The 27,232-nt window shown below is 36.4% G+C and overlaps 1 protein-coding gene across 3 annotated transcripts in view; it reads left to right on the top strand.

Moving 5' to 3' along the window:
• The window catches only part of FAM172A (family with sequence similarity 172 member A), a 416,065-nt gene that overhangs the window by 381,797 nt on the left and 7,036 nt on the right, over window positions 1-27,232 (top strand). The gene's annotated exons all lie outside the window — the stretch shown is intronic.

Raw genomic sequence — 27,232 nt, 5'->3', positions numbered from 1 at the left:
AAAGCTGTTGACATCACACATAGCCAGAAGTCCATGGAATGAACTTTAGGAAAGGTTGACTACTGAATAAGTTAACCAGTAAAGGCAGTCATTATTATGCCAATTTCTACCTACAGACATGGAACACCATCTTCACCACAAAATATATGTGGTTTTAAACGTACAGTTGATCTGATACTTTTCCTAAATGTGTTCAACCAATTTCCTGAAGATTTTTCAATGTAACATTTTCCCAACTTTGACAGCAACTGATACTATAACAAAAGATGACAGATTTTGAATCATTTTCACGTCAGAAACTGTATCCTAATACATGGTTAGATTTATTCTATGTTACTGAAAATTATTCTTGTTATTAAAAATCAGTTTAAATCCGTGATTTTTAAACTGATGTAGTAAACATTTTCAACCTTTAGAAGTAAGTGGTAGAACTATTTCTTCCCACTTCTAAAACCAGGACAAAAATGAAGAACATTAATTCACATAGCTCTGTCACACCAGGATCCTTCCCTTAGTTAAGAGTTATTTAAAACTTACTTTAAGTGAGGACAGCTTGGTACCAGACTTTAACTTCAAATACTTTCGAATCAACTCAAATAAAAAATACCACATTATCTCTTTTTATCCTTGGAAAACATTAAGTACATTGCCTGTTTTCGTTACTTCATTGTCGTGTATTTTGTTAAAATGTCATAGGATTTAAATTATTATTATATGCCCATTAGTTCTGCTGTCTTGGGATGTAATGACTCATATTAGTAGTCTATGTAATAAAAAGGGTTGGTGAATTTTTACTGAACTGTCCTTTTGGGACTATAATTTTTAACATTCTCTGGAAGCTTTGCAAATCCTTTAGTGATAAAATGCTCTTACGCTGTCTTTATCATTGATAAGTTCATAAGGACCAGAACTGTCTGTTCCTGTAAATGTTGAACCCAACACCATGTTGATCTGACAAATTTCTTACATAAAGAGTCACCAAGGATACATGATTAGAATGTTACCATCCTATAAGCAAATATTGGGTGATTTTTGTAATCTTATTAGCAGTAATTTTTGACTGGGGTCTCTACAATTTAGTAGATGAGTTTATCTTTTTGGGGTTGAGTTAATAACAAACACCATCTAATTATTATGGACATATTCTTTTCCTTAATTTTAAATCATTGAGGACTTTAGAGGAAGAACAAGTACTGGTATGGACTGACTAGCTCAGTTGCTGGTACATTCAGGAGGGTTTAATCCCTGGTTCAGTTAGGCCAGTGATTTTACACAAAATATGCCCTAGGGCAGTAAGTTTTATTCAGTGATGTAAATTAAATACTATATTTGTATATGAAGTATGGTGCTTTTATTATTGTATTTGTATATGAAGTACATTTTGAAGTATATTTAATTTTGTTTTGATTTTTAATGTAAATTTTACATACAGAGAAATGATCAGATCTTGAGTTTTGAAAATTGTATGTACCCATTGTAACCACTACATTTAAAAAGATATAGAACATTTCCATCACCTCCAAAATTTTCTCCTTACATCCTTTTGATCAGTTTTCCTTGCCCCCTCCACCCTACCCCTGCAATCTCTGTTCTCATTTATATTTACGTATTTGCCTATTCTACATATTACATAAATGTCATATAGTGTCTGCTCTTTTGTGTTTGGCTTTTTTCACCAAGCATAATGTTTTTAAGCTTCCTCCACATTTTTGCATGTGTCACTAGTTTATTCTTTTTAGTTCCTAAGAAGTATCCATTTTATGAATATCACAATTGGTGGACATCTGGGCTGTATCCAATTTTTGGCTCTCACGAATAAAGCATCTTTGAATATTTTCTTACATATCTTTTTGTAGACATTTGTTTTATTTTGGATCTGTAGCTATTAGTAGAAGTGCTGAGACATGGAGTAGATACGCATTTTTCATTAAAAAATGCAAAAAGTTTTCCAAAGTAATTGTGTCATTTTACATTCCTTTGAGTAATATATGAGAGTTCTAATTGAATTGCTGCACATTCCCACCAACATTTGTGTCATAGTCTTTTTAATTTTAGCTTTAATTGAACTGACTAGTCCATTTAAATTTCATATTAATATGATCATGTTTGTATCTACCATTATGTTATTTTCTTTCTATTTGTCTAAGGTTTGTTTTTTGTTTTTTGTCTATTTCTCCTTTTCTGTCTTCTTTTGAGGGCTCTTTTAAATTGCTTTAAGTCATTTTGGTATGCCTTTTAGTATTATTTTTAACTGGTTACTATAGGGATCAAAGGTTGATCTATGCATTCTTATCATAGTCTACTTGGTGTTAATATAGGACAATTTCAAATAAAATGAAAGGTACTAAAAAACATTATAATTCCACTTATCCTTTCTATCTTTTATGTTATTGTTGTCATATGTCTTAACTCTAAATGCACTAAAACTATGTAATACATTGTTGCAATTTTTGCATTAAAGATTCAGGGGTTTTTTTAATTAACAAAAGGAAAAAAATTGCATTTATTTTTGCTCTTATGTTTACCATCTTCATTGTTGGGCATTTCTTCTTAGAGACTCACATTTCATCTGGCATCATTTCCCTTTAGCCTAAAGAACTTCCTCTGGCCTGTCTTCTAGGCAGGTCAGCTGACAACAAATTCTCTGTTTTTGACATCTGAAACTGTCTTTATTTCACCTTAATTTTTTAAAAGCATATTTTCTGATTGGAAATAGAGTTCTGGGTTCATGAGATTTTTTTTCCCTTGTTTTTTTTAAAGTTGTTTTACTATCTTCTGGCCCCCATTGTTTTTGATAAGAAGTGACTGTCATCTGTATCACCTTCTGCTGTATGTATTATGTCCTTTTCCCCCTGACCACTTTCAAGTTTTTTCTTTTTCTTTGGGTTTTAGTAGTCTTACTGTGATATGCCTAATGTGCTTTTAATTGTATTTATCCTGTTCAGCATTTGCTGGGCTTCCTTAATATGTAAGTTAATGTTTTTCACCAAATTTGAGATTCATGGATATTATTTATTCAATTTTTTGCTGCCTTGTTCTCTTTTTTTTCCTCCTCTGAAAGTCAAATCACACAAATTAAATGGCTTTATATTATCTCACAAGTCACTTAAGCTTTCCTTTTTTTTTTTTTTTAGGGCCACATCTGCAGCATAGGGAGGTTCCCAGACCAGGGATCAAATGAATCAGAGCTGTAGCTGCAGACCTATAGCACAGCTACAGCAACACCAGATATTTAACCTACTGAGCAAGGCCAGGTATCAAACCTGTGTATTTATAGGTACTAGACTAGTTGGGTTCGTTACCACTGAGCCACCATGAGAACTCCAGCTTTGTTCATTTTTTTTCCAATCTTTTTTCTCTGTTTTGTTTTTTGTTTTTTTGTTTTTTTGGTTTTTTTTTTAGCTTATTTGATTCCTGTTGATCAGTTTTCAGGTCACTGGAGCTTTCTTCTTCCTTCTCCAGTTAGCTATTGAGTACATCCAGTGGATTTTACTTTCAGATATTATACTTCACAGTTCTTTTTTTTCCATTTGGTTCTTTTTTAAGGTTTCAGTTTGTCTGCTAAAATACTCTTACCTTTCAATATGGCCATCTCTTTAAATCCTTGACCATATTTATAATAGTTGCTTTAAACTTTTGGTTTCCTAATTCCAAGTCATCTTTAAGTCTATTTCTGTTTTCTCCCCCTCTTCTCTTGGGATCACACTCTCCTATTTCTCTGTGTATCTAGTAAGTTTTTATTATCTGTTGGATATCATAGGTAATGAGTTGTCTCTGGATTCTGTCTCATTCTTCTGAATAAGGCTTTTATTCTAGCCTTATTTTATTTTATTCTAGTGAGCATTTAAATTACTGGTGGATAATCTTGAACTTGTTCATATTTGGTTTTATGTTTTGTTATAGTAAGATTTGTCCTTACTTTTAGGGTGAACACTTAGACCTGGGACATCCTCTTTATTCCTAAGAAATAACTATTCTGGACTTCATGGAAAGCTCAGAGAATTTATCCAGCCCTTCTAATTTGACAAGATTCAAACGCTAGATTGCCTCTCCCATGATGGGCAGCAGCTTAAATCTCTGCATAGCTTCTTCACCTTTCCAACTGTAGACGTCTGCCACCTCCTTGGTATCTTCTTCATACAAACATAGTTCATAATTCATCTAAAAACTTGAAAAGAATTTATACACATATTTTGAACTTTCCCCTTCCATGGTTGGTTACGTTTTTCCAAGGATGTTCCCTTCCTAGTTTCCAGCTGTTAAGGTATCCCTGAACTCCATCTTTTGAAACTTCAAGCCAATAAGTATGGCCTTTTGCTTGGGTTCTAGCCACCTTGCACCATGTAGAAAAGAGAATTCTCTCAAGTGAAGAGCCACCCAGTGCAGACCCCTCCTTTGAAAGGTTTAATCTCCTCTGGTTTAAACCTGCTTCTGATTGCTCTCAAAGGTCATCCAACAGCTATATGTTATGTTTTGTCTAGAGTTTATTATTGCTACCAGTGGGAAGGTTACCAGATTATCAGAACAAGAACCCTCAGTATAGTATATTTTTGAATGCATTTGCATTGGGATATGATTAATTTTTCTTTTTTTTTTTTTTTTGGTTTTTAGGGCCACATAGCGACATATGGAGGTTCCCAGCCTAGGGGTCAAAACGGAGCTGTAGCCACCAGCCTACGCCACAGCCACAGCAATGCCAGATCCAAGCCGCCACGTCTGCAACCTACACCACAGCTCATGGCAACGCCAAAACGCTGGGTTCCCAACTCACTGAGCAAGGTCAGGGATCAAACCCATGTCCTCATGGAGACTAGTTGGGCTTGTCAAACACTGAGCCATGATGGGAACTCCAATTTTTCCATTATTAGTGTATTTTTGTAAACAAATGTATGTGTATAGAAAAAGTGTCTAAAAATTATATTTCAGGGTATTTCTCATTGGTAGGCTTATTGGTGATTTTATGTTTTTGTTTTTAATTACCTGTGTTTTCTTCTTTACAACAACCCATCAGTTGAGCATTAAGTTCTTTCTTTGCCCTCCTAGGCAAATTGTTTTTGATTACTCTTTATAATAAGATGTGCTTGTGCTTTGTCAATGCATTTTATATTATGATTTCACTAGGTTAACTGTCTAATAAAATCCTAGTAGTATATCTGTATGCTAAACAATACTCTCTCTGCTTTTAGGAATATATAAATTGAGACAAATCAAAGTTAAACAGCTTATCCAGAATTTCATGCATATTGATAGACTAGCCAGAAATAGATCTTAAATTTTAAGTCCCTCAGTTCAGCTGTGTAAACTATTTCCAAGTCATCAGCAACAATGTATGCAGCTAATTCTACGTTTTCTAATGGGTATGGAAGAAAATTATCATAGTTAAATATAAGCTTCAAATATTTTAGAAACTTCACTTTTATCACTGATTTCAATCTCCTCTTCATCAAATCTTTTACTAGAACTCCTAGCAAATTGAGAGCTGGACTGATTTAACTTATTCAGATAACCTTCTGAGGCCTAAAAAAAATGGCAGGAAGATATGCATTGAGATAATCAGTAATTTGCTTCTTTCCTGGATTGCAAGCTTCTTTAAAAATATAGAATCAGGAGTTCCCATCTTGGCTCAGCTGTTAACAACCCGACTAGCATCCATGAAGACACAGATTTGATCCCTGGCCTCACTCAGTGGGTTAAAGATCCAGCATAGCCATGAATTGAGGTGTAGGTTACAGACACAGCTTGGATCTGGCATTGCTGTGGCTGTGGCGTAGCCTGGGAACCTCCATATGCCATGGGTGTGGCCCTAGGAAGACAAAAGACCAAAAAAAAAAAAAAAAGAGTCAAATGGATATTTATTGTTCACTTCTAGACATATAAGCTTACACAGGAATATTTTAATTGTTTTCTTGTGTTTTTACTAAGTAATTTACTAAAAATGTCATAGAACTTAATGTTAGAATTAGTGTTGTCATTCTGAAGTTTCAACCTGAAGATCAAACCAAATAAAACTACCTTATAAAAGATACAAATAAAATTATCTTTTAAACATCTATAAAAATAGATGAAAATAAAAAGAAATAATTATTAAATCTTAATAGTTTTCGCTATGTGATCCCGGATTGGATTTTGTATTGGAAAGTAAAAATACCTTAAGGACAACTGGCAAAAGTGGCATACAAATGGTAAAGTAAAAAAATCTTACCAAAAAAAAATCTTACAAGTATAAAATCTTCTGAATTTGATTACTATTATTTACATAATAAAATTTCTTTGTTGTTAATAAATATATTCTAAAGGGCATGATATTTGTAACCTACTCAAATATTTCAAGAAAAAATAATATGTGTATTATATATGAGTGTCTACAAAAAGTGAAAAAGTAAACGATAAAAGAAATGTGACAAATGTTTTTAAAAACTGGTAAATCCAGATAAAAGATATCCAGAATTTAACTCTATTATTTTTACAACTTCTTTGTAAGTTTAAAGTTATTTTTTAAATACTCAGCAGATTAAGGATCTGGCATTGTCACTGCTATGGCTCATGTTCAACCCTTGGCCTACGAGAAAGGCCGAAATATTGAAAAATAATAATAAAGTAAAATAAATTTTATTTTTAAATTTAATATTTTGGGGCTTATTAGAGTACATTCAAATCGAGGTTTTTTTGTATCTCAATCTGAAACATCAGAATCACATCACTATATATGCTTATCACTAAATTTTATGATTTTTTGGCCATGCCCATGGCATGTGGAAGTTCCCAGGGCAGGCATCAAACCCATGCCACAGCATCAACCCAAGCCACTGTACTGACAGCACCACATCCTTATCCCAGTGTACCACAAGGGACCTCCTGCTATTTTTTTTTTTTTTAAGAAGACTTAAAACTTGAGCTACTAACCAAAAGAAAATCTTTTTGAATTCAGTTGCAAAAATTGTGATGACCTTCAGTAAGAAGAAATATAGAAAAAATACTAAGTAATTTTATTAAGAATGGCATAGTTACAAATGAATTTTATTTCCAAAGTTGTTTTAAATGATAATTGCTCATAAGAATAACCACTCACAGGGACTTCTCTGATGGCCTAGCAGGTTGAGGCTCCTGCATTCTCACCTCTGGGGCTCTGGTTGCTGCTGTGCGGCGTAGGTTCAATCCCTGGCCCAGGAATTCCCACATACTGCCTGTGTGGCAAAAAAGAAAAAAAAAATACAAAAAAAAAAAAAACAAGAGAGAACCTGAAATAAACGTTGCAACTCTCATTAAAAAAAAAAAAAAGAAGAAGAACCACTCACATCGTGTATATTTTGCCACCATATATAACAGTACAGTTAAGCACCTGTCAGTACTTCTTAAGGGTGTTAAATTTATAGAATCTTAGTGTAGGGCCTAAACCTTCAATACTTAAAAGATTTCACCAGAGACCTCCTTAGAAAAGCAAAGCTTTTTTCTTTTTTGGGGGGGGCGGGGCATGATAGGTTATTGAATATTACATAATGGCTATGGTCATACAGAATAAAGGATATAGAGAGTCTTATTTTTCCCACTTGTGAAAATCTAAAATAGTTTTAATCTGAAATTTTTAATTTGCCTCGTGAGATTATTCCAGTCTCTATTTTAGAGGTAATTTTTTAAACTGAAGAGTTACTGTATATAATACTCTTTTTAAATATATAAATACTGTTATGACTATCTGCGAGGCTGCTCTCAACTATGTGGTATGAGAAAGAAACTTCCAGAACAGGATTATGAATACTAAAACTCACTTTCTAATGAAATTCTTTTTTCTAGAACTACTCTCTTCAATTGTAATTTTAGTTTGTGAGAGATTCACTTTTCTGAATAAGTTAGATAGTCCCTTTCTGGTCATAAATCTTGAACTGTTATTTTGGGTCAAAAGCAATTCTGAAATAAAATGTGAAATATTATCAATTATAAAGTAAATATAATCTTTTGACTTGCATATATAAAATGTAAGTTTAAAATTCAAACAAAAATTGTTCCCCAAATTTCAAATAATATTCTCTAATAATTATGATAGATACCTTTCAGTATCTTGGAGTTGCATCATCCCAGATTTTTACATTTTCTCTATTTCACTTTTAAAGATATGAAACAAATTTTTACAGTTCACATATTTCACTGAGACCCATGCTGCCCTTCATCCTTTTGGCTTGTTCTTTCATGTCGGGAAGAGATATGAGTTATATAAAAGTGAAAGTGCTGCTTTCTGTGTTAAAGTCTACAACAAGCCTGTTGTGCTATGTTGGGGGAAAAACTGTTCTTTTTAAAAGTACTAATTTGGAATGGTTACACAGAAACCTCATATTTAGGAAATGACCTATTGATTGGCTATCTAAAGTTTTAGAAGCATTTTCTTTGAGGCTCTTTTCTCCAGTAAGTTTGTATCCATGGCTTATGAAAGATTGGTAGCTTTTGTCAGCTGAAAACGAATTCTCATCTTCCTACACTCAAGACACTTTCAAGGTGCTATTTTAGCAAAAAAGATAATGATTCAGATATAACATAATAATACACAGATTTCTTAGAAGTATCATGCTAACCTATAAAATAGTTTTTGTTTTCTCTATTGCATTAACTGGTTCCGTATCACATCACTGTGGCATAGGTCATCATTTTATTTGGGAACATGACTACTGTGAAAAACTTCTGTGTTTACTGCCCATCTTTAAAAGCATAACCGGGAAAAGTAGATCTTACAACAAGCCAAGTTTTCATCTGGCTTTCAAAGATGAAATTAAAGAGAGAATTAAGAGAGGAATGGAAAGCCTGAAAAAAATGAAAAAGAAAAATGTATAAATATTTTTATTCTTTTTTGCCTGCCACATACTGGTTACCTATCAGGAAAATAAATGCTTTCCATTTTAGGATATTTTTTGGTTGGACCATTCATATGTTCAAATCTTATACCCCTTTGATCAACAGGAGGTAATTGTGAACCTTTCTGAACCACTTAGAAGGTTCAGTCTGTGGTTTAAGGATATCTTTAGATATATATATATATATATAGAGAGAGAGAGAGAGAGAAATTATTTATCCTTATAAAATTGATTCATTTAGTATTTAAATCCATTCATTGATCCAATTAAATCTTGCCAGCTCAGGAAAAGAATATGAAAATGCGAAAAAAAAATCTTGTTTGCACCAAAATGTCTTCTAAAAGTCCACATTAGAACACCAAAGATAGCTGTTATTTTGCTACCTAACCATACCAACACAAGAAGTTGACGCAGTAGGTCTCATTACTTTAAGAACGAAGCAAGCAGGAGTTGCCATTGTTTGTTGCTCAGTAGAAACAAATCCTCCTAGTATCCATGAGGTCAAAGTTTCAATCCCTGGCCTCAAGCAGTTAAGGATTTGGCATTGTGAGCTGTGGTATAGGTGACAGATGAGGTTCGGATCTGGCGTTGCTATGGCTGTAGTATAGGCTGGTAGCTACAGCTCTGATTCCACGCCTAGCTTGGGAACCTCCATATGCTGAGGCTGCGTCCTTAAAAAGATAAGAGAAAGAAAGAGAGAGAGAGGGCGGGCAGAAGAAAAGCAAGCAATCACCTTAACCTAAAACCATCAAGTAAGTGGCTTGTATTCTAGTAGTATTGCAGAGTTTGAGAGTCTGGCATATAAAGTTAGCTACATCAACAAATATTTATCAAGGGTCTTTTATCTGTCTGGCACTGCCCTAGGCAATAGGAATAAAGGGTGAACAAAACAAAGTCCCTGCCTTTATAGAGCTTATGTATTTATTTACTATCATCGTGATCTTTAGAAAGTTCTATTACCTCTCTAAACCTCAGTTTCTTCATCAACAAAATGGCAATAATACTACCTACTTTATAAAATTATTCTCAGGTTTACATAATTAGTGTATTAAGGTGAGCCATGCCAAAAACATAGTAAATAATTTTACCTTTTACTTTTATTTTTTCATGGTGATAGTAATTACTAGAAGTATATATTACAGTCATATTACAACTTAAGTCTAACTTAAAATTGAATTTTAAAATTGTTCCATATTCTTTGCGCTATTAATTGATAATGATTTGTGGCTAGAATAATATCTAGGCTGAAAGTTTTACAGCTATGCTATCTAATTTGGGACCTCTGTAGTGAAGAGTGAAGTCAAAACTATTTTCTTGGGAAAACCCTGGCCCTTTCTCCCCCTAGGCACTCCCTGAATGCCCCCTTTTTGGAGATAAATGAGCCAGCTATTTGGGCACATTAGTCTGGTTAGGCTTCGTAATTACTAAAGTGAATATTAAAGCATATTGATGACCCCAAAATAGCAAATAATCTGTCATCCAAGCTCTTGTCAGAGAATGTAACCTTAGACTTTCTGTTGTTCAATTATTTTTAGGCAAAAATGAAAATAATACAGTTGTCTAAAAAAAAAATACAGTTGTCTAAAGGTGATACAGACTATCCCCTAGACATGCTTAATTTTATCTCTTGAGCAAACCAGACTATGACAGACTCTAGGGTCACCTGAAACACGTGATATTGATGTCCTCTTAGTTACTTTTCCCAAGTTGCTCTTTAGTAGTGTGTCATAAGTCTGCATTAAGGACACAACTATAAAAAACAACTGTTCTCCACAACTGATTTGCTTTTATCACCTAGAGGCATTAAATCATAACCAGTTGTCTTGCCCTCTTTGTTTTTATCAATAGAAAGCTCAGTCAAATTTTTGGCCATCATGTGGTAATGAAACAGGTCTTTGTATTAGTCATCCTTATGTATTAATATTACCATAGCCCCGCCTTTGTGCTGTTTCTCTACTCCTTTTACTCTTTACTTATTTCTCTTTTATCCTATTATAATGTATATACATCGTATCAAATGCTTTTTTTCAATGAAGGATATGAAAATAACTATTAGTTAAACAAGCAGAAGTAACTAATTCTTAATATTAAATTTTTCACTATTAAATCACTGTAGAGGTATAAACTTTTAGTCTACTTTTTCACATTGTGTAAATACATTTTTTCTAGTAAATGGGTTATAGCATTCTTTTTTTTTTTTTGTCTTTTTTCCGTTTCTTGGGCCACTCCAGCGGCATATTGAGGTTCCCAGGCTAGGAATCTAATCAGAGCTGTAGCTGCCGGCCTATGCCAGAGCCACAGCAACGCAAGATCCGAGCCATGTCTGCAACCTACACCACAGCTCACGGCAACGCCGGATCGTTAACCCACTGAGCAAGGGCAGGGATCGAACCCGCAACCTCATGGTTCCTAGTCGGATTCCTTAACCACTGTGCCACAACGGGAACTCCGGGTTATAGCATTCTTTATTGTCGGGATTCTTGTAGTACTTTTGTATTAGTAATACAGGTCTTCCTTCATTTACAACTTTTCTTAGTAAAATTTTCAACAATTCGTGATTCTACTAATATAAATGATTGCCCCCCAAATCTGACTTACTGAAGACATCTTATTTTCAGTAAACAATCTCTTCCTTTTTCACTGTGCAGATGAATCTTCCACCTTAGTTAACCTCATAAGTGGATTCACAGGCTTTCCCCATCAGTATGACTTTTTTTTTTGCCTTTTTGCCTTTTTGCCTTTTTGCCATTTCTCGGGCCGCTCCGGCAGCATATGGAGGTTCCCAGGCTAGGGGCCTAATTGGAGCTGTAGCCACCGGCCTACACCAGAGCCACAGCAACACCAGATCCGAGCCACATCTGTGACCTACACCACAGCTCAAGGCAACACTGGATCCTTAACCCACTGAGCAAGGCCAGGGATGGAACCCACAACCTCATGGTTCCTAGTTGGATTCATTAACCACTGAGCCATGACAGGAACTCCCCCATCAGTATGACTTTTAAAGTTTTCTCTATGGAATAGAAATAAAATAATAAATGCCATTCACCTACAGTGATGCCCAAAGGATAAAGTTGAAAATTATTTGGGAAGTAATTCCATCCATTGCTACTTTAACAAGATCTAAGTGATAACTCTGACTCTGATTTTAAAATACTTGGGGAAAAAAGGGACCTGTATGGCCCCTATAGTTAACTTTAAAATGTTTCTTAGGGCCAGGACACAAAGCAAAGAACTAGGAATGATATGTACTTGCCAAATTTTGTAACACATGTAAAATATATTTTACACTCATTACAATATCTCACACCCCAGGACAGCAACTATTTACAAACCCAGAAGTAAATTCTAGAGAGGGAAATTTATCTTTTCCTTTCCTTTTTTTTTTTTTTTTTTTTAAGGGTTGCTCCTGTGGCATATGGAAGTTCCCAGGCTAGGGGTCAAGCTGGAGCTGCAGCTGCCAGCCTATACCACAACCACAGCAATACAAGATCCCAGCCTCATCTGCAGCCCGCACCACAGCTCACAGCAATGCCACATCCCTTAACCCAGTGAGGGAGGCCAGGGATCACACCCACATCCTCATGGATTCATGACCCAATGAGCCACAATGGGAAACTCCTAGAAAGGAAATTTTAATTCCTTGAGCAATCGTGAAATATTTCTGCCTATGAATCTTCTGGACAGTTACAGAAAAGCCTATGTGGAAAGTCCAGTTAGAGTTTTGAAGTGTCTTTTTAGGAGTTCCCATCATGGCGCAGCGGAAATGAATCCAGCTAGGAACGATGAGGTTGCGAGTTCGATCCCTAGCCCTGCTCAGCAGCTCAAGGATCGGGTGTTGCCACCAGTTGTGGTGAAGGTCGCAAATGAGGCTCAGATATGGCGTTTCTGTGGCTGTGGCGTAGGCAGGCAGCTACAGATCTGTTTAGACCCCTATCCTGGGAACCTCCATATGCTGTGGGTGCAGCCCTAAAAAGACCCCCAAAAAAAGTCTTTTTAGAATAAAATTTAGTATAGATGCAGTAAGGATTATAATTGTAAATAATTTTCATAATCTTTTCTGGTAATTGTTTAGTCATATCTGTTTATATTCTATTTTATCATAAATCAGTCCATAGTTAAACTTAAGTGCTCATGAATTAAGCTAATACTCTAAAATATTATCCGGTGCCTAAGTAATCAGTCCTATCTAATATGTTCCCATGACATTGTCTAAATTAGTAAATAGTAGGCATTTACTATGTTTACATGACATATTTGAGAATATATGTATTTAATTTAAAATCAATTCATTATTATCTTAATGAAAGATGTTATTCTATATGTATTAATGGTATTGTAGAAAGATGTTCAGAATCCTTTAAGGATTCTTCCCATGTAGAAGGCAGTTGCATTATGGGATCTTTTTTTTTTTTAAAGAAAAGGACATTCAGAGAGGAAATGCCTTGGGGGAGCGTACTGGGAATGAAATTTAAGTAGTACCAGACAGGTGAGGGTAACTCTAGACTGAATGTAACAAAAATAGTCTGTTTCTACATTACCTTAACTAGAATGAAAAGAAGTCACAGTATTAGGAGCAAAGTGATCCTCCAGAAGCTGTCAGTATCTGTCATAAAATGACAGGGAGCTTTCATGACCAGCAGTCAGCAACTAGATGACATTACCTGACAAAACTTTTTCTTTTTTCACTGTCTTTTTTTTTTAAGTGCATCATCAAGAAATCAATCAAAATAGAAAATGCAGTAATCTTATGCCATATTCATGTTATTCATAATAATTTGCTTTATATTTTATTCATCTCATTAGTTACATTTGCAGCTGTATTGTTTATAGTTCAAAGTTTGCTAAAATTTATGACTGGAAGAAATAAAAGCTATAAGAATTAGAAAAAACCTGAAATTATTCACGTGTGATATAATCATTTATGTAGAAAATTCAAAATCTACAGATAAATTCTTAGGACGATTTAGCAAGGTTGCTGGATACAAAATTGTTATACAGAAGTCAGTTGCATTTCTGTATACCAACAACAGGCAGTTAAATACCCATTTATAGTAGCATTAACAAACATGTCATATTCATAGATTTACTCACTGAATATAGTAAAGATGCCATTTCTCCCCAGTTGACATACAAATTTAACAAAATTTCTGTCAAAATCCCAGCAAGGTTTTTTGTAGATATAACCTTCTGAAGTCTCCAAGACCACCCTCACTTCTCATACCTACCACAAGCAGGTGTCCCTAAGATCATCTCTAGGTGCGATCATTTGCCAGAAGGACTCAGAACTTCCTGAAAGCTATTATGTTCATGGTGACAGTCTAGTACAGCAAAAGGATATAGTCTAAAATCAGCAAGGAAACGTACATAGGGCAGAGTCCAGGAAGGTTCCAAGGATGAATTTCCAGTTGTTCACTTCCAGTCAAGTAATGCACAGTGCTGTCTTCTCCCAGCAACATTGGATGAGAATACACACACTATAGTGCAAACTGGGGAAATTCACCTGAACCTTTTTTCATTTTTAGAGCCACACCATTAGCATATGGAAGTTCCCAGGCTAGTGGCTGAATCAGAGCTGTAGCTGCCAGCCTACGCCACGGCCACAGCAACGCAGGATCCAAGCAACATCTGTAACCTACACCATAGCTCATGGCAATGCAGGATCCTTAAAGCACTGAGCGAGGCCAGGGATCAAACCCACATCCTCACAAACACTATATTGGATTCTTAACCCACTGAGCCACAACAAGAACTCCTGCATGGCTAACTTTAATCTCCAGATACTCCAGAGTTCCAGCTGAAACCTTTCAGGGCAAGGTCAATTTGTTACTGTACAATAGATGTCGACAAGTTTATTCTAAAATTTATATAAAAGTTAAAAGAACTAAAATACTTAAAACAATTTTGAAAAAGAATAAAGTAAGAGGAATCAGTCTATCCTATTTTAATACATTACTGGCTGGGAGTTCCAGCTGTGGCTCAGTGGGGTTAAGAATCTGACAGGTCGCTGCAGAGGCTGGAGTTCAATCCCTGGCCTGGCACAGTGAGTTAAAGGAGCCGGCATTGCCCGCATGTGTGGTAGGTCACAGCAGTGGCTCAGATTCAGTCCCTGGCCCGGGAATTTCCAAATGCCACAGGCAAGGCCATTAAATAAAAATTTAAAAAAATTACTGGAAGAGATACAGAGAAACTAGATCACTCACACATTGCTGGAAGGATATGACTCTGACAAACAGTGTGGCAGTTTCTTGTAAAACAAAACATGCAAGTAACATAGAGCCCAGCAACTGCACTCTTGGACATTTATCCCAGAAAAATAAAAATTATTTCACATAAAAATTTATACATGAATGTTTACAGCAGCTTTATTTATAATAGCCAAAAAACTGAAAACAACCCAGATATCCTTTGAGACAGGAATGGTTAAACAAACTGTGGTACATCCATATCATGGAATGCTACTCAGCAATAAAAAGGAACTAATTATTGACTTACACAACAACCTGGACAAATCTCCAGAAAATTAAGCTGAATTTCAAAAGCCAATCCCAGAGTTCCCCCTGTGGCACAGTGGCACAACTGCAGTGGTTCAAATCACTGCCAAGGCACAGGTTGAATCCCTATCCCAACACAGTGGGTTAAGGATTCAGTGTTGCCATAGCTGTGGCTCAGATTCATTCCCTGGCCTGGGAGTTTGCATATGCGGCGGGTGCAGCCAAAAAAATAAAAAAGCCAATTCCATGAGGTTACATACTGTATGATTCCATTTATATAACATGCTTAGAATGCCAAAATTTCAGAAATGAAGAACAGATTAGTGGGTGCTAGGGGTTAAGGAGGGGATGGAAGAGAAGTGGATGTGGCTATAGGGAAACATGAGTGATCTTTGTGGTGATGGAAATGCTGTGTATCTTAACTGTATCATGTTAACATCTTGATTGTCATAAGGTCTTACAAGGTGTTCCTGTTGAGGAAAATTATGAAAGGGACACAGGATCCATTTGTGTTATTTCTTTCAACTGAATCTATAATTATCTCAAAATAAAAAAATGTAATTATAAATGAACGAATGAATCTAAAAATGAAGTACAAATCCTCTATAGAAAAAGTGATAAAATTTCATTGAGAGGCATTAAAGAAGTGGCAAGATACATCACATTCATTAATTTGCAAGACTCAGCATTGTAAACATTAGTTCTCCCCAAATTGGCCTATATAGGCGTTAGTACATTTCCAAATCATTAAGTGATTGGGGCAATCTATAATGGCTGCTTATCACCTCATCCATCCTCCACTGTCTGCTTCTATTGGCTGCTCAGCAAAGGTCTGATACAGCAATATAAAATGATGCTATGTATATAAAGTTTTATACAATGATTCACCTATGTATTCCACACCAGTAGCACTTAGCTTTGTAAATTCACTAGTTTTTACTGCCGTGATCGTCTGTATGCTTCCTTTTTCTTAATATCAAAATGAAGACTATCATCAAAATAGTGTAAAAATCATAGAAAAATCTACAAATCTATGCTTTATTATATTGTAATAGCATTTAATAAGCATCATTTTTCTGGTGGTTTCTGTCCTGGACAGGTTTTCTTATAGCAAACATTTATTAAGCCTCAGCTGTGACTTTCAGGAATAAAAATTTTGAGGCATTACCCTCAAATTATTTAGGGATAAACCAAGGTGTTTTCCATCAAGTATATAATAATATAGTATACACTATATACAAAACACTGAAACGTGAAGACAGGGAGTAGTTGTTTTAACCTATGGGCTGAGGTTAATCAAAGAAGGCTTATTAGAGGAAGTAAATATTGAACTGGATCTTAAAGCAATTAGATGTATATCTTCTGAAAATTTTACTCTTATAATGCTTAATCAATTTCTAAATATTAACTATATTTAAACAAAATGTCTGTGTATCTGTGGCCCATCACAGCTGCTCTGGACTTTAGATTTCTCACTTGTGAAATGAAACTGTTGGATGAAATTTTATCTTGGGTCCTTTCCATCTCTTTACTATCTTATATTTGATATGTTTCTATCTGCATCTAAACTTGAACCAAGCCAACCACATCTTGGGAATATAAGCTCTTGAACAGTTAAAGTTTGACTCTCAGAGTTTTCAGTTCTTAAACTTTCCTTAATATCTTCTGATGCTAGTATATTGTATGTGTTAGATAAGCACTGCATTTTAGCCGAAGAGATCTGGAAAAATACTTTGAGTTATTTGTCGGTGCTTATCAACTAGTTGCTAATGGATAGTGGATCACCTGAGTCTACCTCATCAGTTTGTTGGAGAGGGCAAGGAGAAGACTCTACTTCCTTCAGTTTTACTTATAAAGTATCTAACTGTCATGATATTCCAATTTGAGAGGAATTTATTTGTGTGTGTCTGTGTGTGTGTGGTATTAATTTGTTGTCTGGAAAATTATAATTGTTAGAGGAATTTATTTCTTCACTCTGAAAGCTAGCATGCAGTACGTTTATCCATCTGTGTTGATGAGTTAAGTTTGACCCCTGCCTTCAAAAACTTTGCAGTAATGATCAACCTCTTCTCTGGCTGGACCTCAGGATCACAGATGTCCAGTCCCTGAGATTTTGAAAAGGTTTAAAAATTGTCAATTGACCTGGGTCTAGGAGAATAGGGAATACTTACAGAAGAACAGTTGACAGATTACCCAGAAAAGAAGGCTGGATCCAGGGAATGAAGGGCTTTAAACTACATGAAGGAATTTCTACTTAATTTGATAGATAATGGAGACCATTGGATATGCTTATCTAGAAAGAGGTCTATGACACAAATGATACTTTAGAATTTTTCATCTGGTAGCAAAGTACAAGATAGAAAAGAGGTTGAAGGCAGTGAAATGAGTTAGCAGGAAGTTTCTGGATTCTAAATGACAGGTCAATAAATAAAATAAAAGGTAGTAACAGGGGAATGGAATGGGGAAAAAAAAGAGATTGGAAAAACTTTGCTGAGGTGTAATTGTCAGGATTTGGTAAGTGATGGGATCAGGAGGCCACAAAATCAAAGATGACCTAGCAGTTTTGAGCTAAAGCAACTAAGAGAATGTTGTGTCTATTCAAGGACATGAAGAAAGTAGAAACACCTGCCTGGCTAGTAAGTCCATCAGTTACTTTCTGCCTTGCAGAAATGGAACACTGTGACAGCAGAGTACCTTCCCATAGTCCAAAGGGCCAAGAAACCAGAGGTATCAGCATATATACCAAAAGCAGAATTGTTAGGAGAATGCTATTTCTAGTTCAACTCCATTTTTTTTTCTCCACTACTCTGAAATATTATTTCATTAGGCTGTCTTTCAGTTCCTACTGCATATTAATATTACATCCTACTATTACTCACTTTATTTATGTGAACTAGCAGTAGGTGGGTTTTATACTCTGAAGTGCGCAGGAGAAGAATGAGCCCCAGAGAATGATCTAGAGGTGGGAGGAATTGATAAATGCAATCAGGAAGGGTTAAATCCATCATCCAACTCTCCATAATCCATTCTCCATTTTCCAACCAGTGTACTCTTTTTTATATGCAGTCAAATTATATTTCTCCTCTGCAAAAACTCTGCAGACAGCTGTTCCATTGTACTTGGAATAAAATTAAAATGTTTCACTCTAGCTTGAGAGACCTCACGTAGTGAGGCTGCCCACCTCTCTGAATCATCTTCTACCACTTTCTCCCTCAGCCACCATACTCCAGGCATCCAGCTTTGACCAATGAGCTGGTCCCAATGAGCTGGTTCCCTGTGACCAGCATTTTCCTCCTCAGAGCCCCTCCCTGCCCCTGTTCTTCCAGAACTCTGCCTGTGGCACTCTCCTGGCTCCATTCCCTTCTCGTCTCAGGTCATAAGTCTTCTCCATCTGGGCAAAATTGATGACCACCTCTCCTTCTCATTCTCTTCACGTCCCCCTTTTGTGTTTTCTTCACAGTGCTTCTGACTCTGAAATTATCATGTCGATTGTTTTACCTGTTGATTGCCTGCCATCCTCACCCGCATGTATGCTACAAGAGCAGAGTCTTTATGTATCTTGCTCACCACTGCATCCCCAGCCCAAAGAAATAGTCCCTGGCACACAATGAATACATGTGTGAATGTATAAATTACTCACTCACACGACCTCTGGAAAAACCACCCACAAAATATATCCTTTAGAATAGAATCCACAATTGAGCAAGAAGTATCACAGAAAATTCATATGGTTGAACTAGTAAATGATTTTGTGTTGTTTTGAAATAAGGAAAGTATTTTGCAATTCATTCTCTGTCTCACCCCTCCCTCTCTCTTTCTCGTCCTCTCTCTCCATCCCTCTTACACACACACACACACATGCTCACACTGTCAAACTGGCAGCCGTAAGCTGTAGGCACCTAGCTAGGAACACAGAGAATCTGGGAGAAAAGGGAAGCCTGAAAACTATCTAGAGAGCTTCACCAGCCCTCTAAATAAAGGTCTTCACTGATTAGTGGGAATAATAGGATCAGAAACCTTTACTTATGAAAAATAACTAGTTTATGACTCTGCATTTCTTGTTTAGATTTCTTTGCTCTTACCATCTTTCTGTAAAGTTACTTGTGAAAATGACAAAGAAACTAGAAAACTAGAAAAAGAGAAATTTTGCCCATACCTGGGTTCAAATTTTATTTTGTTTTTTGTTTTTTGTCTTTTTTTTTTTTTTTTTTTTTTTTTTGCTATTTCTTGGGCCGCTCCCGCGGCATATGGAGATTCCCAGGCTAGGGGTCCAATCGGAGCTGTAGCCACCGGCCTACACCAGAGCCACAGCAACGCAGGATCCGAGCCACGTCTGCAACCTACACCACACTTGCCCTTGTTCAGTGGGATCGTTAACCCACTGAACAAGGGCAGGGACCGAACCCACAACCTCATGGTTCCTAGTCGGATTCGTTAACCACGGCGCCACGTCGGGAACTCCCTGGGTTCAAATTTTAAAGGGAAACATGTATCCCTGGAGGCCAGGCCTTAATGGCAATGCTAAGAGGAGTAGGTGAGACAAGAATTAAAACCAAAGAAAGCACTTCTACACCAGCTCTCTGGGTTTGATAGGCAACTGGAAGCAATAAAATGCATCCATTTTTTTATTGGTTAGGAGAAGTTTCTTTGGAGAGGTCTGCCAGGTTTGATGTCAGAGACCCACAGCTCCTACAGGTTCTCTACTCTGACTAAGACTGGTTTACTTCTCAACGTTTTCGCCTTGGTTCTTAAGCTGTCCATTCCCAGACCACTCCTCAACTCCTCTTCCATAGATGAGAAATACAGAAACAAAGCTGGAGGAAAGGACAGTCTTCCCCAGGGGCTACAAATGTTTCAATCACTAATTTTTTGTCTTTGTTTCAGCCTCTTATCTCTGGTCAAGCTTGACAACTTGCCTTTATGGTCTCAACTCAGTCTCAGCTTTAAGAGTCTGCACAGTGTTAGCAGTGGACAGAGACTTACCTGTATCTTAACACAAGTAATTTAACCGGGCCATGCAGCATGTTTACTGAGCTGCTTTTGGCATTTCCCTCAACATATACCCCACCCCACTTCAGAGAGTAGCTGAGTATAGCTACACTCAGTGTAGCTGAGTCTCACCTGTACCTTCTAACTTAGAGTGTCTCCATTAGAAGCCCTTCTCTGTTCAAATACTGGTAAATTTTTATATATTTTTAATGATATTCTCCTTAAAACCTCTAGAATTCATTTTAAAATGAATTTTAGTAGTAATATATATTTTCTTTCTTTTTAGAAGGCACATTATTTTTCCATGCTCTAATATTTCTCTAATTCTTTATAGCTTTCTAAAAATAACTGCTGGTGAGCTTATAAGTTCATTAGTTAATCCCACTGGGACTCAATAATGCATATTACAGACCTCCTGATTTTTATATATTAGATTTTCTCAAGAATTCCCTTACCTGTTATTATCAACATAGCTATATTGACAGGGTCTTCATTACTTCCTAATTGCCCATATTTCTTTTTCTTGTTAAAGATCAATTTTTAAAATCAAGCCTTGTCATTTTGAAAGTATCATAGGTATGTTATCCTGTTAATATTAGTGTGTTTCATATCTTTCTAGGTTTTTTTCCCGTTTATCATGGGAAACATAGCATTTATTCATTACCTTTTCTTTAAAAAAAAATTCTTTTGTTGTAGGGGAGGGAGGTATAAGTAAGAGGGTAGAAGCGTATGCTAGTTTTTCCCCCTGAAACAAATTTATTAAAAAATGATATTTCATATTCAAAGGTGACTTCATAAAGTTATAATCCTATTCTGAACCAGACCCTAACATGTAAATTATGCATAGATTGTCAAAATCATACCATGACCTTTTGGTCTCGGACCACGTAAAATAAGGTGACTAGCAATAATTAGAATAGTGAATGCCTGACCAAGAAATTCTTCTAAATTATCTTTGTAGTGAGACCTTACTCAGACTGTCCATCATATTATAGTAGTAGAACTCATCTCTGGCAAATCTGATTTGGGGAGGGGCGCTGTGATATTATTTGAAGAATGATTATTTGCCTTACCAGAGAATTCTTCACTTTATTAAAAAATTCATTGAAGAAGGAAATAACCTACCTTTTCCCTTAAAATACTTTATTTATGGAAATTACATGTAACTTTTTCAGAAATCTACTGCATAAAATAAGGTACAGCTTCAGAGTAATCTACATTTACCAAAGTAAACATCAGGGTTTTGGCTGCTAAACTCAGTAGCATATTTTGGCGTAGTTTTTGCCAAAAAAAAAAAAAAAGTCTAAGCACTAAGATCAAGTGAAGAGGAGTGTGGACAAGGCAGACTCGTAAGAAATACTTGGATTAAAGTCATCACAGGAAGAAGTAAGGGGAATAGACAAGGCAGAAGGATATAGCAATGTTTTCTTCTCTCTTATCCTATTCTTTGAGCATTCTGCTCTCAGTGCTATTTCCAACCATTTTTTGAATAATTTCTAAATGCTGTAACATTAAATGTAGCCTCCTTCTTTCTCAGTTCCGTTGCAAGACACTTTTTCTTAAATATATAATCTTTTGGGAAAATATATGACACATTTTAGCAATTTGATCTTTCTTGTATGATTTATAGACTCTTTTGTACAGTTTTCTAATATTTTTGACCATTTGTGCTTTTATCTCTACTGCTTTGATACTTGCTATAGTTCATTTTTAAAAACAATAGGTAGAGGATAAATATTCAGTGCAGTATTTCAATTGGAAGATCCCCCTGGCTTTTGGTTATTTCATTTCACAATGAGTAACACTGTTGACAGTGTTTGAGGAAGAAACATTAAGAGAGGTAAAAGGAACTTTCTGCTCGTAATAAGAATAAAATGGGAGTTCCTGACATGGCTCAGTAGAAATGAATCCAACTAGGAACCATGAGGTTGTAGGTTCCATCCCTGGCCTCGTTCAGTGCGTTAAGGATTCGGCATTTCCATGAGCTGTGGTGTAGGTCCCAGACAGGGCTTGGATCTGATGTTGCTGTGGCTGTGGTGTAGGCAGGCAGCTGCAGCTGCAATTGGACCCCTAGCCTGGTAACCTCCATATGCCTCGGGTGCAGCCCTAAAAAGCAAAAAGCGGGAAAAAAAAAAAAAAAAAACACGGATTCTAGGGAAAATTAATCTCTAATGTAATTTTAAAAAGAATTAACTATTCATTTTTATTTAAGCTGACACTTGATCATGTAAATACATACTATTTCAGAGCTTTTGATATTCTGCACTAAATTCTAGAGATAACATAATTCACCTATTTATAAGATTGCTAAATTGCTTTATTGCTCTAGTTAACATATAGGAGGAATAAAAAAGGTAACTCATAATAAAAATAATATGCATATCAATATTTAAAGTGCTCAGAAAACCTACATGAGTCCTGCGCATAGAATCACCAAGAATTCCAATCGAGAAATGCAGGCTGATACAGGTGCACTTATTGGTGGCTCAAGTATTGTGGGCACTGAGGCTATCAGTGATGAGATTTTCTCATATGGTACTCCATTCCTGGGAATATTCTGAACAGCATAAAGTATAGAATTCCTTCAATTTACATGGTAGTTGGACTCCTGGAAAATTCCGTGTATGTTAAAATCATGCCAAAATTAATTTTTTTTTGTCTTTTTAGGTAGGTTCCCAGGCTAGGGGTTGAATCCAAGCCGTAGCCACCAGCCACAGTCAGAGTAATGCCAGCTCCGAGCTGAGACCTACACCTTAGCTCATGGCAACACCGCATCCTTAACCTACTGAGCGACGCCAGGGATCAGACCTGCATCCTCACCAATACTAGTCAGATTCGTTTCCGCTGAACCACGACAAGAACTACGCCAAAATTACTTTGAGGTTATTTGTTAAACATAGTTAAATTCTAAGCTCATATAATTATAAACAGGGTTTTCAAACTACATGAGTAGCTAATGAAACATTTAAAAACCATGTGCAGAGTTCCCATTGTGGCTCAGCTCAGTGGTAACAAATCCAACTAGTGGCCATGAGGATGCAGGCTTTGCTCAGTGGGTTAATGATCTGGCATTGCCATGAGCTGTGGTGTAGGTCACAGACGTGGCTTGGATCTGGCATTCCTGTGGCTGTGGCGTAGTTAGCCTGGGAATTTGCATATGCCACAGGTGCAGCCCTAAAATAGATAAATAAATAAATAAATAATAAAAACCCATGTGCGATGCCACGTCCCCGGCCTTGTCCCAGTAAGTGCCAGTAGCTCCTTTCAGTCATCTTGACCTCCAAAAATTTCCCTACAAAATTCCAAAATGCTCTAGAGGTCACTACCATGCCCATTAAGAACCACTGATTACAACTGAGCAAAGGTACTTTTTTGTAATAAAGAACTGAGATCCTAGGAGTTCCCGTTGTGGCACAGTGGTTAACGAATCCGACTAGGAACCATGAGGTTGCGGTTCGGTCCCTGCCCTTGTTCAGTGGGTTAACGATCCGGCGTTGCCGTGAGCTGTGGTGTAGGTTGCAGACGCGGCTCGGATCATGCGTTGCTGTGGCTCTGGCGTAGGCCGGTGGCTACAGCTCTGATTAGACCCCTAGCTTGGGAACCTCCATATGCCGCGGAAGCGGCCCAAAGAAATAGCAAAAAAAAAAAAAAGAACTGAGATCCTGCACATTTATTTTGATACTGAATTGATTTTATGGATTAGGAAACTGAATTTGCCCCAAAGGTGTGAATTATCCAACAAAAACAAGTCTGCCAATCCAAAAGGATACTATAAACATCATTCCCTGAGAACAAGGAAGATATTTAACATGAGAAAACCGTTTATTTCCTATATCATAGGAGCTACTTAGATTAGGAAAATGAGTGTTTGAAAATTTGAATAAAGTTCATAGTCCTTCAAAAGAGGAGTTTTGATAAAGGCAGAGTTTTGGTAGAGGAAAGACTAGGCTCTAACTATAAAACCATGTTTATCTCCTTCAAATAACATAGTTAGTGCTTAGAGGGACTAATTTCCATGTTATACATCATCGCAGCTCATTAATAAATGGCTGCTTTTTGGATTGGCCTAAACTTTCCCTTTTATATCCTTTTATGAATAGATAATGTAATGGCCTAGTATTTCCATCCCGGTTGAATAATTTCCCTTAAAGTGGTGTGTGTGTGTGTGTGTGTGTGTGTGTGTGTGTGTGTGTGTGTGTGTGTTTTAAAGTAGTAGAAAGCTGCTGTCAAAAGTTTCCATTCTCTAAGCATTGCTATGGGTGGATATTCATATTAATTTGTGAATATTTTCATTGAACTTTGGCCTGGAATTTCCAAAAATGGTCTCCAAACACATTCTTGAAATGTGTATATGCAGCCCCGGATAGACATGCAACTTACCTAACTTTCTAATGTTTTTTTTTTTTTTGGCCATGCCCTCAGCATGCAGAAGTTCCCAGGCTAGGAACTGAACCTGTGCCACAGCACAGGGATACAGCAGTATCAGCAGAGGTACTGAAGTGTAACCAGAGATACAGCAATGATAACAACAGATCATCTCAGCAGTGATAATGACAGATCATTATCCCACTGAGCCATGAGGGAACTCCCAAATGATTTTAAAATTATTAAGAATCTACTTTCAAAAATTTAGGAAAGAGGAGTCCCTGCTGCAGCACAGTGTGTTAAGAATCTGACTGCAGCAGCTCTCCGGTCTGTGCAGAGGCACGGGTTCAATCCCTGGCCTGGTGCAGTGTGTTAAAGACTCAGGAATTTCCACAGCTACCCCATAGGTCAAGGCTGTGGCTAGGATTCAGTCTCTGGCTGGGAACTTCCATATGCCATGAGTGCAGCCATTAAAAAAAACAAATTAATTTAGAAAAGAAAGCCATTTTGTATAAGATATTTATGTTACCACTCTAGTTCAGGGAGAATTCTCCCTTCCCCACTCCATTCTCCATAATTCAGTTCCTAACCACCTTGCTTATTACTTTACTCCTAGCAATTTCCCTTCCTCTGACAGAACACACATTCTCATTACTTATATTCTTAAATTGCAAGGGTAAATATTAAGAGCCAGTGCAGGTCCTCAGTCATCTCAGGGACTTCGTCTTTTCAGCCCAGGACTAATCAAGCCAAGAGTCATCATAAGCTAAAACTAAAAAGCCTTTGTAATGATTTTATCACCAGGGAAATTTGTTCATCCTTCAGAAAGACTGTCACCAGGAAAGAAAAAATAAAGGAGTTAAAATTGCTTCAGACCATTGACTCCTTAGGTCCCTCTAGATTCATAGATTGAATTGGTTTTCAAGGGGTAGGAGGAATTATGAGAAGAGTTCCCTGAGAAAGCTTATTAATTGATCATAGCCTTGGTAACACTAGTAAGTGTAATCACTATGGAGGAAATGCCAAATGAGCCTGGAAGCATGGAAAATGAGGAGAAGAGACAATTAGCACCTTTTTTGTCCCCTATTGTTTTTGGGATTGGGTGTTTCATGTAGTAAGCATCTGAGAAGAGTCAATACAATTGACTTTAAAATATTTTACCATTATAAGTGCTATTAGTAGTTATTATTGAGATGAAACTAGAGTTACAAGCACTGTAGAAACAAGGACAGGCATATCATAAACCTATCCAAAAACTGGGCCCTCTTCTAAATATACCTACGAAATATTAAAGTAGGGATGTCTGAGCTTATCTAGACTGCTCACAAACTTCTTTTGTGTTTGGAGAATATAAATGCCTCCAAATTCAAAGAAATCTTTATGCTGTTATTTGAATAAATCAGTGAAATTGTATAATAATAATAAATATCTGGATGTTATATATATATATATATTTTAAAGAACTTGAAATTTTACACACCTATTGATGCAGGCAGGCATACATATCATTTTTTCCCCAAGAATTCTATTTAAGACTTGTCAAAATCCAGTCAGGCACTTTAGGATTTGCCAGGATAAACCTACACTCTTTTCTGTTGTCCATTAACTAACATTGACTATTGCCCCAAATGAGTGAGCAAATATAGAAAGGACTTTTTATTCTGAACACAGTAGTGTTGAGGGATATTCTCAAGTATATGATTTCAATACTGGATCATAGTTCCAAATGAAGGTTCATAAGGCCAATCTGCAGAGGAGAAGAGCATAGAAAGCATCCTTCTGAGGGCACCTATTAAAAGAGGGGTTCTCTAGTAAGGCCAGCTCCCACAGTTAAGTCACATGCACAGACTGTAGCTTTCTGCTCTCTGGTAGACGGCAGCCATAGCATCCTTATTGTTGTAACTCCCAGATTGTGATACTGTCACAAAACTGTTGCTAGGCAACAAATGTGGTTACCAGGTCTCAGCGAATAGCTGAAGGGGAAAGCAAAGTGTTGCACCATTGTAGAGTAACCATAGCAATGACCTACTATTACAGACTAAAGAATTATCATTAACAATGTTAAAGTATCAGACGGAGGCTCCGAATCCAGAGACTCAGAGGCAGTGTCTCTCTGCATAATTGAGTAATCTAGTAGGAGATTTCAACCGTTTCAAAGCTATTCGCTCTTTATTTCTACGGGAGAGTCTTTGCAATTATTATTTTTTTAATAAAAAAAATCGTTCCTTTACAAAACTATTAGTAAAATGATATAAGCTATCACAAGGAGTCAAAAACATATATTAATATCCTCATCTGTTCTGACGTTCTACATCAGTGTTATTTTTTGCCTGTCTTTAACTGAAAATACACTTGAAAACTACTGTACATTAGTAAATTGAAGCCAAAGAAGTTGTAGTAAAATAAAAACCAATCCCATAAATTAACAATTCAACCTGCATTTTGAGTTGAATTCCTCCTGCCAAAATAGGAGGCCTAGATGCTCTTTTAGTAGTCACTGCCTTGAAACATTTTTTTTAAGCTTTTCTAAAATTGGTCTCTAAA

Source organism: Phacochoerus africanus, chromosome 4 (assembly GCF_016906955.1).
Source record: "Phacochoerus africanus isolate WHEZ1 chromosome 4, ROS_Pafr_v1, whole genome shotgun sequence".
Lineage (NCBI taxonomy): Eukaryota > Metazoa > Chordata > Mammalia > Artiodactyla > Suidae > Phacochoerus > Phacochoerus africanus.
The sequence above is the reverse complement of the archived record's forward strand: the minus strand, read 5'-3'. Positions and strand labels throughout refer to the sequence as shown.